Below are 11,820 nucleotides of genomic sequence, written 5' to 3'. Positions count from 1 at the left end.
TAATTTCAATACTCAATGATCGGGACTGGAAAAAAAATTCGTCATACAGAAACTTCGAGATACCGAGGACGACTTTCCGAGGTCACTATGTGGTAGGACTTATGGCACGCAAGACATTATCGTATATTATGGCTCGAGGAAGACTCATAAGATTAAAACACGTGACATAGATATGTAATATAATAATCACTATATGCAATAGTAGCTGGTTAATAACCTGCTACATTAAGTATCTATCGAGTAATAATTAAATATCGGAGTAAACCCTATGAAATAGACGTAAATCTTTCCGAATCGCAAATTGTTGACCAACTAAACAATATTATTATGTCCATCACTCGTTGCCTAGCAACATGCTGGCCGCTGATGTTATTTTGAACTTTTAAAGACACTTTTCCTTAAAATCCGTTCAATATTAATTATAATAATATAGTTAGTGCCGACACGTTTGCAATACCCAACTATGAAATATATGTGATAATACTAGCTGATAATCTGATCATTATTCACAAGCGACAAAAAAGCTACGATAAGAGAATGCGATTCGTGTACTAGTATAATAAAAATAACAGTGTTTTGCGCTCCTACAAATTATTATAAAAACACGGTTGTTCGTATAGTTCTTAAAAAAGAGTCCACTTTAGATTTCTAGAAACACACTTAATGAACGCACTTACAATTTATCGGTGGCTAAATTATGTTACATTTATATGAATATATAATAATTATTCCCTATAAGTACGTTTCTTGTATGTGTGAGTGAGCTTGTGATAGTGTTTAATCATGACCACATATTAGTTTCTTTCTGCTAGCAATCGATTAAACGTAAGAAAAAAGCTACTACCTATCATTAGTCATGAATCATTATTATCCGCTGAAGGTAGATTACCCATCTCGGATCTATTGATTGACTGGCAACTTAGCTATAGCTTATAAAATATATCCTTGGTATAAATTAAATATTATAATACAATATCTTTTAAAAATAAAATAAAAACAAAGTTATGTGGTAAGTGACTTTCCGCGGTCGCTAGATGGGATTTATGGCAAGCAAGACATCATATTATTGTATATGGCTCGAAAAAGATTTATAAGATTAATACGCGTATATATCAATACTCATGACCTAGGTATGCAATATAATAATCACACGTAATCGCTTGTTCGTATAACCACTACATAAGGTACCTAATATCTATCAAGTAATAATTAATTATCAGAGAAATCAACGAATCATTTTTCGAAATCGTAAATTGTTGACCTGCAACTAAACATTAGTATTATGCCCATCAGGTGTTGTCTAGCAACATGCTGGTCGCTGATTTTATTTTGAACTTTTAAAGACGCTCTTCCTAAAAATCCGTACAATATATCACAATCGTTGAATATTTATAATAATACAACGGTTTGCGCTTGTACAAATAATATGAAAAACTAAAAAAACACGGTTATTAGTATACTTTTTAAAAAAGGGTCCACTCTAGATTTATATAGAAACACACGCAATGAACGCCTCACAATTTATCGGCGGCTAAATTATGTTACATTTATATGAATATATAATAATTATTCCCTATAAGTACGTTTCGTTTATGCGTGAGTGAGCTTGGAAAGTGTTAAATCATAACTACATATTAGTTTCTTTCTGCTAGCAATCGATTACACGTAACAAGAAAAGCTACTACCCATCATAAGTCATTAATCATTATTATCCTCTGAAGGTGGATTGCCCCTCTCGGATTTATCGATCAACAGTGCAACCTAGCTATAGCTTTATAAATAAATCCTGGGTACAAATCACAATAATAATCTCAAAGTCCCTGTTTGAGAACCTCCCCAGGTTGGACCTAATGGTCGTAGTGTGATTATATATAGCCTATAGCCCTTCTCGATACACGAACTACCCAACACAAAAACAATTTTTCAATTCAAACCAGTAGTTCCTGAGATTAGCACGTTCAAAAAAACACTCTTCAGCTGTATAATATTAGTATAGAATATAAATAATGATAAATAATACTTTTATTATAAACGATGGTAAGAACTTAGAATGGCACAAATAAATAATAAACAATTTTACTGACGGAAGAGACTGATTTATTTTGCAATGTCAATACACATTATTATAATTAAAAATAAATTATAAAATTATGTACTGTTTGGGCTATGGCATCTTTGAGTTTGAGATTGATGTGGACATGAATTAACAGTTCTGGAACAAAACACAAAATAATCGATTAATACAATATACTTAAGTATACAAGTATAGCATCTTGGTAGAATTAAATAATAAATTCTAACAATGTTCCAAAATTCATTATACTTTACAGTGTTGTAAAAAACATATTTAAATACAGATAAGAATATATCAATGCAGAAAGTATTTCAAATACATTCCAAATACTTTTGAGTTTTAAGATAACGTTTTTAAGAACTATTTGTTCTAATATACTTGGCATATAAATATATAATTTTAATTGTATTTATTTAATTGAGCAAGTAAGAAAATTAATAAATTATGTATTTAGTAATTTCTTATATAAAGTTGTAATGTCACAATCAAGTATCATTAACACTTTATACTACCTATTACCTACCTACTTCGTTTTTACCGAAAATTAAAAATGAATAACAATTTGTTATAACTTAACTCTAAAATAATTTAATATCAATTAAACAATAAACATTTCATCAGTTGTTAATAAATTATGAAATAATAAAATATTTAATAATTTGATTTATAAAATAATATAATACTTAAATATCAAAAAACAATCTGAACTGTGATAAATAATTATTTTGAATTTTTAAAAGTATTTACATAAAATTTTGATTTTAATATATAATAATTATGTCCCATACTGTATTTAAATACTTCCAAATACTTCATCAAAAAATTATTAAGGGTTACTATAAAAGTTATGAAATTACTTTATAATTGTATTTATCTAAATACTTAACAACGCTGATAGCTCATTATGAATATTATGTGTACAAATATTTGACATTTTTTTTTTTTTGGTCAATATTAGTGCTACGATGGATAAATACAATAAATTAATACAAAATCCTAACCTAACTGAACCGTACTAAAAACCAGTGAATAAAAAAAAACTAAACATTCGTATGACGTATGTATAGATAAAGAAGAAAAATAAGAAAAAAACAATGGCAAAAAATTGGTCCACCGAAATCGTGGTTCGAACTTAAGACATTATGTACTAAAATTCATGGAAGTGTCACTGCTCCAACAGGCTTATCGTTTTAATGAATATTATTAAAGCCAATCGCAACCATTTACAAACAAAAATTTCCATCGTAAATCTCATGATCACTGTTTGAGCACCTACCCGGGCTGGAATTTACCCTTTTTAAATTAGCAAATCTTCTTCCCAGAGGAATCTATCATGTACCAAAGTGCTTTGCAATCGGTCCAGCCGTTTAGTAATGCATAGAGGACACATACACACACACACACACACACACACACTACACACATATATTATACACATACACATAAAAACATGTTTATATATATAAATAGGTTATTGTGTGAGTGTGTGTGTGTATGTAAAAACAATCGTAATTTAAATTGATGAATAATAAAACAAGAAAATATGCAATTCAATTATACAAATGCTTATTATTTGTTTATAATAAAATCAATAAATTGTACATATTATTTTAATGATGTATGCAATATGAAAATTAGTTGTAATACTGATTTAATTTATATACCTTCAACTTTGTCAAAAATAAAATAAACATACCGGTGTACACACATACACAAAAATAAAATTAAAATAAAATTGAACACAATAACAATACAAATTGGAAAAAATTCGATCCCACTATATTATTCAAAATGAAAAAAAATCACAGAACTGTTAACTCACCATCAATTGGCTGGAGGCTGGGGAGGCTTTGACGACCGATTTGATGGCCTTGGCAGATTGGACTTGTCCGACGACGACGATGTTCATTGTTACTTTTTCAGCGCCCATTTTTGGTTTTTTGTTGGTTTAGTGAATACTGCAAGTAGACAAAAAAAAATTAAATTAAAAATAGACAACACGAACAATTTAAAATAATATAAAGATCAAAGAAATTTTGTTTCTCGTCAGCTATATATACTCACTGAATATTATATTTGAACAGAAATTGCGTTATACCGGAATTAAGCATCGATTCGTCCTTTTATACATTAGCGTGCAGGGTACGCTGGCGGGTGGCTTGACCATATCTTTTAAAGGTGATTCGTGTAACTGATACTGATATCGTACGTCGGACGACGTCAAATAAGTAAAATAGTAAAATTTAATTAAATTTCTTTAATAAATTTATTTTACTTTGAAAACATACCTATCCATCGATCTATTGTCTAAACGGATTGAATATAATTAATCTTCTTCTAAAATATAAATATCACTAAATAGTGAACAAATATTAAACATTGCGATTTTTATATATTCCTACAACATACAGGGTGATTCTTTTATTTGAAAAATTATCAATGTAATATTAATGTATTAATTTAATATAAATATTTTTGGATATATCCCAAGTAAACAATTTGTGAATCTGATTACAAGAACAATTTTGAAATTAAAAACATTTATCCAAGTTAAGTAGTTTATTTTTTAGAATTTTTTAAATATCAATATTTTTTTGATTAAATGAATTTAGAACGTAATAACTTTTTTAAAAATATTTTTTTTTGTGAATTTATTGCTGCCATATTTCATAAATTATTTACTTATCATATAGTTTTAACAATTTTTGTCCTACGTTTAAGTAGCATAAGTTTTTTTTTTCGTCAAGTCTTTCTGTTGCACCTTTTGTAGGTATCTACCAAGTTTTCACCAGCTTCTTATAACTATATTTATTTATTTATAATTAATTTAACGAATCTAAGTCCTTTATAATAATACATTAAATGAACATAAAAAAAAAAAGAAACAAAAATAGATAAAAATGATGACAGATTAATTAATTGAAAAAAATACATAGGATTGAAGTATATGAAGTTTGCATAAAATTATACAATTACAATATGCTAAAAATAAATTTAGCTTATAATTAACTATTTCTTAAAAATAACATAGCATTGTATTTGAAATGATCATGAGTAGTTGAAAAAAAGTCTAATGAATCTAATGAGGAGGAGATGTTATAAGCTATATTTAACGCGCGCGGGAAAATGAATAAGCACCAGATTTTTTTAGATAGTAGGGAATAATAAATAATTCTTTCCTTCTAGAGAAATATGATGGTACGTGAATGCCTACAATTTATGTAATAATTTTCTGTTTGTAAAAGCATTATACACCTACTACATGGTGTTGAGTCGTGTCAACGTCAAAGACCAAAATGTACGAGGTCAGATTTAAATTTATAAAAATATTTGTTAAATCTGTAGGCATTATGTTTTTAAACAAGTAACATTATTGTACCAAATTATTAGGAATAATTATAATATGATATTGTAGTTGCATTATAATATTGTATATTATTTATAATCTTATAATTATTTTATTAATTTAGACATTAAAAGTTTAGAGTTTAGACGTAACTTTAATCATTATTTTTAGTACATAGAATTTTTTATTTTTGTTAGGTCTAGTAAAAAATTATAATAAAAAATCAAGTCTCCTTTCTTTGGGTGGCCAGTTCATCAATAGCTTTAGCAATATTTATTTCTATTGTTATTTTTTATACTAATTAAATGTAAATTACACATCATACAAATCGACAGGGTTCGTAAATTCATGCCCTAAAAAATGCCTAAATAAACATGTATTAATACACTAAAAATTGACGAAATATGCCTTAAAAAGTTAAAAAAAAATGCATTTATATGCAGTAAATATCTGAAATTATGCACTTATAAAATGCTTGGCTAAAAGAATCATAACCAATTTTTGGAATACCATGAATTATCCATTCATTTTTTTAGTTATATTTTATTTTTTTATGTCACAATTAAAAAAATAGATTTTAAATAGATTATAAACGATCACGTATTTTTTGTCAAATGTTAATTCATTCATAAGTAGTATTTCAATAAAAAAAATGCATATTGATATATTATAATCAATATCAAAATCATGTATAATATGCCCGATAAATTGGAAATATGTATAACTATGACATATAGGCAAAAAAAAACCTCTAAATATGCAAAAACATGCAAAATAAGACTTCACATATTTAACCGTGGTATACCTCGAAATAGATTTCTATGTCATCTAGCATTAAATACAACTTAGCAAGAATATGCAAATGCATGAATTTACGAGCCCTGCAAATCAATGTGGCACACCATTTTTTCTTAGTCTGCAATTCGATCATGAAAAACGAGCGACTAGCTCGAAAATGATGTAACACCTCGATTCGTATGATAATTTTGCAAAAAATACAACTTGAGTATTTATTTTTACATTTAAAATAATGTTCTAAAAATAATAGTTGAACAAATCCGGATTTTAAAGATAGAAAAAAAATTTAAAAAAAACCTTATTAGGTCATCAAAAGTCCCCCCCCCCAAAAAAAAAAAAAAATAAAAAAAATATTGCCCAGGGCCCAAAAATACTTAGTGCCGTCACTGTTTTCAGACAAGTATTAACGTTAATCACAGATGTAGTTTTAAATATATTATTATAAATACTAATCAGAAATTTGTTAAATTTAGTTCAAAATATTATAAAACATATAATAATTATTTGTATAATCATGGATTTCATAATACCTACGTAGGTTATTATAAATAATTGAACCAGTACATAGAAAAGAAGATTAAGTGGCGTACCTACTACAATTGTTTACAACTGATGTAATGATGTTTACATTTTGATTACATTTTTTAATTCTTACAATTAAAAACTTGATTAAAAACTTTAAGTCATTTAAACTGTATAAACGTAAACAAACATTTTGGAAAATTGAATACTGTTCATTTAGGAATAGACTTGTGTAAAGGAAACTAAATATTGATATCACTAAATTTAAAACAAAATCCTCGTTGATTGATTACTTATATACTTACTTTAAATCTAAACAATTTTGGTTTTTAAATAACATTCACTTTTTTACAATGTTATGTTCATATAAAATGTATTAGTATTCTATTTTGTTTTTTAAATTGTTAATCAGTATAAACTATAGTTTTTAACAATTATTATTATTATTATTATTATGTATAAGCTCTATGTCGTAAATAAAAATTGATATTATACTGTGTTGGCTATAAATATTATTATTATTATTATAATAGGAAGCTGGTGAATATATTGTTTTTTTTTGGATGACGATAAACACTTTGTAAAAGTTTAATCGAATAAAATTAGTTTATTTATATTGTAATATATTTCGACATTGAATTGTTTTAATAATTGTATCGAATAAGTTTTTAAGTTTTTAACTTTGGTTTTTATATTATAGTGTTTAAATTAAATTGAAGTAAAGTAAAGTAACGTTTTCAATAAATTTGATTTTTTCCACGACTTAAAATAACTGCCGACATAGAACTTAGCGCGCCAAGTTTCACGCGTGAAGTCAACCAATATTAAGATGTAGCTGCAGCTGGTCGGAGTTATGCTAAAGGTATGGTTGTAGTTAAATTCTATTTTACTTGAGTTAATATTACTTTACGTAGTTAAAATTAGTTATAGTACGATAGGTGCACTTAGGATTGATTCGATAATTCAGATTTATTAAAAACCGGCTTTTAGTGAAATAATTTACCAGTGGAAGCCCCGGCTGCTCGTTATATTATGTTTAAAATTTGTACGAGATTAAATTTCTTTCAAAACCCAAATCCTAAGACCACCTATGGTTACTGTAATAAATATTAGAACTCAAGAGCGTTACTTACACTTGAGAAACAGTGAATTTTGATATTCTTCTTCTTGTGGAGTTCGGTTTTAAAATGCCAATAATAATTTATAGTGCTTACGCATAATACCTATATAAAAGCACAAATATAATAAAAGAAAAGGAAAAAATTCATAACGTACTTAATAAACACAACATAACAATGTAAAAAAATAAATTAATAATTATGTAACGAATTCGGTAAGTCACAGACTTATATTATGGTAACGTCCCAGGTATATGTTTTATTTTTAATCTTGTAATCTTTCTATAATCACTGTATCTTTTAGTAGGTCCCGCTAGTTATTAACCTATGTTTTACTCGAAATAATACATTTACAGTCAAAATTTCAGTCAGACAAATTATTTTTTTTTTTAATCTTTTGATTGTATTATTTACAATATGAGTAGGTGTTAAATTTAGTTTTTTTTTCTTTCTATCTATTTTACAGTAATGACTACCTATATTACTACCTATTTATATTAAGCACATCATTGTTAAAAAGAGTATTTTTTATCTATTGAAAATGAATAAAAATAGATAAAAAATAGTTTGTTCATGTAACAATAGTGTTTAAAAATATTACAATTATATATTTTTTTTATTATATTGTTAAATTTATCAACAATTTAATGATTTTATATGGATATATCCCATGTGTTTATTAAATATTGTATTATATATTTAGCATTGCAAGATTAATTTTGAATTATTCAATAGTTAAATAATAGGTCATAATAATTATTATAATAATTATTATTACATATTTTTCATGGTTAATTTTTCATGAGATGACTAAGTAATACCTAATGAGTAAAAAAAGTATTTTAAATACATTTCAAAACGTTAAAAAAAATTATTTTAGCAAACAAAACTGTGCGCATAAATGAACACACAGTACATAAATAATACCGTCTAAAAAAAAGTAAATACAATTTATACATAGGTACTAGACACTTTTTATTGGGTTTGAAACATAATGAAATTAAAAAAATAAGTGCGAAATCGAATATTACTCAAGTATCCATATCTACGGAGTGGGTACGCTATAAATATTAATAAAATATGATTTTTAGTGTACCTAAATATTGTTATTGTTTAAGGTTAAATGTTATATACTTATATCTACAAATAACGGATAAACTATATTATTTACATTAAGCACATTTGAAGTGGTTTAACAAATATTAAGATTTACTTACCGGCTTGTAATCGTGACCAAACGTCTTTACGTTTTAATTTTATTTGAAAAAGCATTAAATAGGTTTTAACAAAGTTATTGATAAATTCAAATATATTTTTCTAATCAACATAAATAAAAATCGTTTAATTATTATTTGTCTCGTTCGTGTGTGTAAAAATAATACGTTGGCTCCATTGTAGATTGTTATAATGGTCATAAACAACTAAATATTGACCAAAAATGTTTATGATAAAATAAAAAATTTCAAACCAGCACAGTGCCGTCCATAATAGATCATAGGTATCTACTTTTCGTATTTTTCGTGTTTTAGAATAATAGATGATAATTTTCAAAAAAAGAAAATATCCATATTACTTTATTATAATATGATAATACAAATAACATACATTCCTATACTTATATTTCGACAGCCTCATCATCCCCACCTAATGTAAATTTGAAAATATTTACATTTTGTTATTAATTTTATGGAATATTAGGTAGGTCACGTGCATATCTACTATCAAACAGATATTCAAAGATATCGGAGGTGAACAGATGTCCAAAGCTAAGTCGTCTTCTATGTCCACCAGTCAAACCTAGTCAGACATTTAACTATACATTGTGTGGAGATATATATATTAATATATATATTTAAATGGAACTCGTTGTGTAATCGATATTTATGAACGAATATGCTTCGTAGGCCCATTATACATGTTTTTTTTAATCGGTAGTTTTTTGTAATTGTACCAATTGGAATAATATTAAAACAGTGGTAATTTTTGACTTATCATTTTAAATGTATATTATATAATATATACGGTAAAATGGTGTTGTATAATGGGCCTACGAAGCATATTCGTTCATAAAGATCGATGGTACAATTACAAAAAACTACTGATTAAAAAAACCATATTTATTTTCAGCAGAAATAATTCTAAAATACAAATATAAAAAAAATCCCTTCACTTTACCATCGAAAAAAAAATAATAATAAAATAAATAAACTGGAACTTCCGAGTGCGGAGATCGCTCTACGTATAACAGGTAAGACGAAGCTGAATATCATTACAACCAGAGATCAGTTTGGCCACTCTGGCCACCATCGCGGGCAAAACGGAAACTGGGATTCTAACCTAACCTAACCTCCGTAGTTCAGAGTCTATGACCCGTCCGACAAAGGATCTGACAGGCTTTCCGCCGAGCGGAATCCGACCGCTGTCCACTGGGTGCGAGGCAATCGTGTACACCATTGTAAGCCGGGTACAAGACTATATGGCGAACCAGGTCATACGTTACGTGGTGCACCACCAGGTTAACCATGCGGGCGCCAATAGGTACACCGTGTCAAACAGAGGTAACCGGGATACACTTCGCGGTGCACAGGCTTGGTGTATTCCTCGGTATCACGGTTTTGCCACCACAACGTGCGAGTCGATCAGTACCGTCGCCGCTAGGTGATAATTCGGTTACCGACCGGTATCTGATCGCTATCCACTGTGCGAGGCAACCGTGTACACCATTTGTATATACCGGGGTACATGGCTATGGCGAACCAGGTTATGCGTTGCGTGGAGCACTACCACGCTGACATTGTGAACGCCCCAATAGGTACACCACGTTAAACAGAGGTTCACCAGGGTAATACTACGGTGCACCGTTGTGGTACGTATATACCTTGGTAGCACGATTATACCGCCCTGGTGCGATTCGCTCGGTACCGTCGCCGTCTGGTGATAATTCGGTGTGTATAATCCGTCTGATATAGTCCGTCTGATATGTGAGCCAATAGACTACTGACACGCGTTGATGCGCTTGTATGTCAAGAGTAACAGTTTCCGCCGCGGTGGTCAAAGTCGCCGGCCCGTGGCTGTTATGCTAATTATAGTCCGCTTCGTCTTAGGTCCGCCGAAAAGATATTAAGATTCTCATTTCAAACCAACGACTCGACAACATATCTGGCGACGTAACAAACGAAACCAGCTGTTTGTACAAATTGCCTTATAGTATCTTATATAATATTATGTTTTGTAAATGTTTGCGAAAAGTCTCGAGTCTTACGTGTCACTGTACGTCCGTAGGCTGTAGGCATACGTAAGTGCTTGACAAACATATAATCATTTAAATAACATTAATGTGTATTATTTTTTGTAAACAACGCATATAGTCATGATCAGGGCTACGATTTGTATGCAATAAAAATTGGTAAAATTTGCATTTTATTTACCAAAATATGCAAAAAATATGCATTTAAATTTTTATAAGATAAACACAAAAATATAGTTACAAAAAAAATATTTATTTAATGAAATACATCATGATTGGCTGTTTGTCTTAATATAATATAATTGAGAAAAAAAAAATAAATGTCGAAATACAATTTATAGTTCACATTCACTACGTGTGTTACATGCTACGACGACATATTTTTTTAAATTTTCGAAAATGAATGTCAAACTTTTCAATCTTTTATCGCATACCTATTATACCATAGGATTGTATTTATAAAAATAGAATTTATGATTGACAAAAAAACCAAGTTGTATCAAATATTCTATTAAACATGCATTTTTCGCTTTCTTATAATCAAAATATGCAATAATATTCATTTTATTCAATATATGCAATAATATATATATATATATCATCCAAAATATACAAAAACATGAAAAATAAAAATACCACCATTTATCTCATCATGAGGTGATTTTGGACATTACTGACAAAATCAATAATCAGAAGTCACAAAAAAAACATGCTG

At 28.2% G+C, this 11,820-nt stretch overlaps 1 long non-coding RNA gene across 1 annotated transcript; it reads right to left on the bottom strand.

Moving 5' to 3' along the window:
• Positions 1–2,074: 2,074 nt before the first annotated feature.
• On the bottom strand, positions 2,075–4,023 carry LOC132946135 (uncharacterized). Its single transcript, XR_009664674.1, has 2 exons — positions 3,897–4,023; positions 2,075–2,212 (listed from the first exon to the last, which is right to left on the bottom strand). It is a non-coding gene; the product is annotated as an uncharacterized LOC132946135 (long non-coding RNA).
• Between the last annotated feature and the right edge of the window lie 7,797 nt (positions 4,024–11,820).

The sequence above is a fragment of the Metopolophium dirhodum genome, chromosome 6, assembly GCF_019925205.1.
Source record: "Metopolophium dirhodum isolate CAU chromosome 6, ASM1992520v1, whole genome shotgun sequence".
NCBI lineage: Eukaryota > Metazoa > Arthropoda > Insecta > Hemiptera > Aphididae > Metopolophium > Metopolophium dirhodum.
This window is presented reverse-complemented; position numbering and strand designations above follow the sequence as displayed.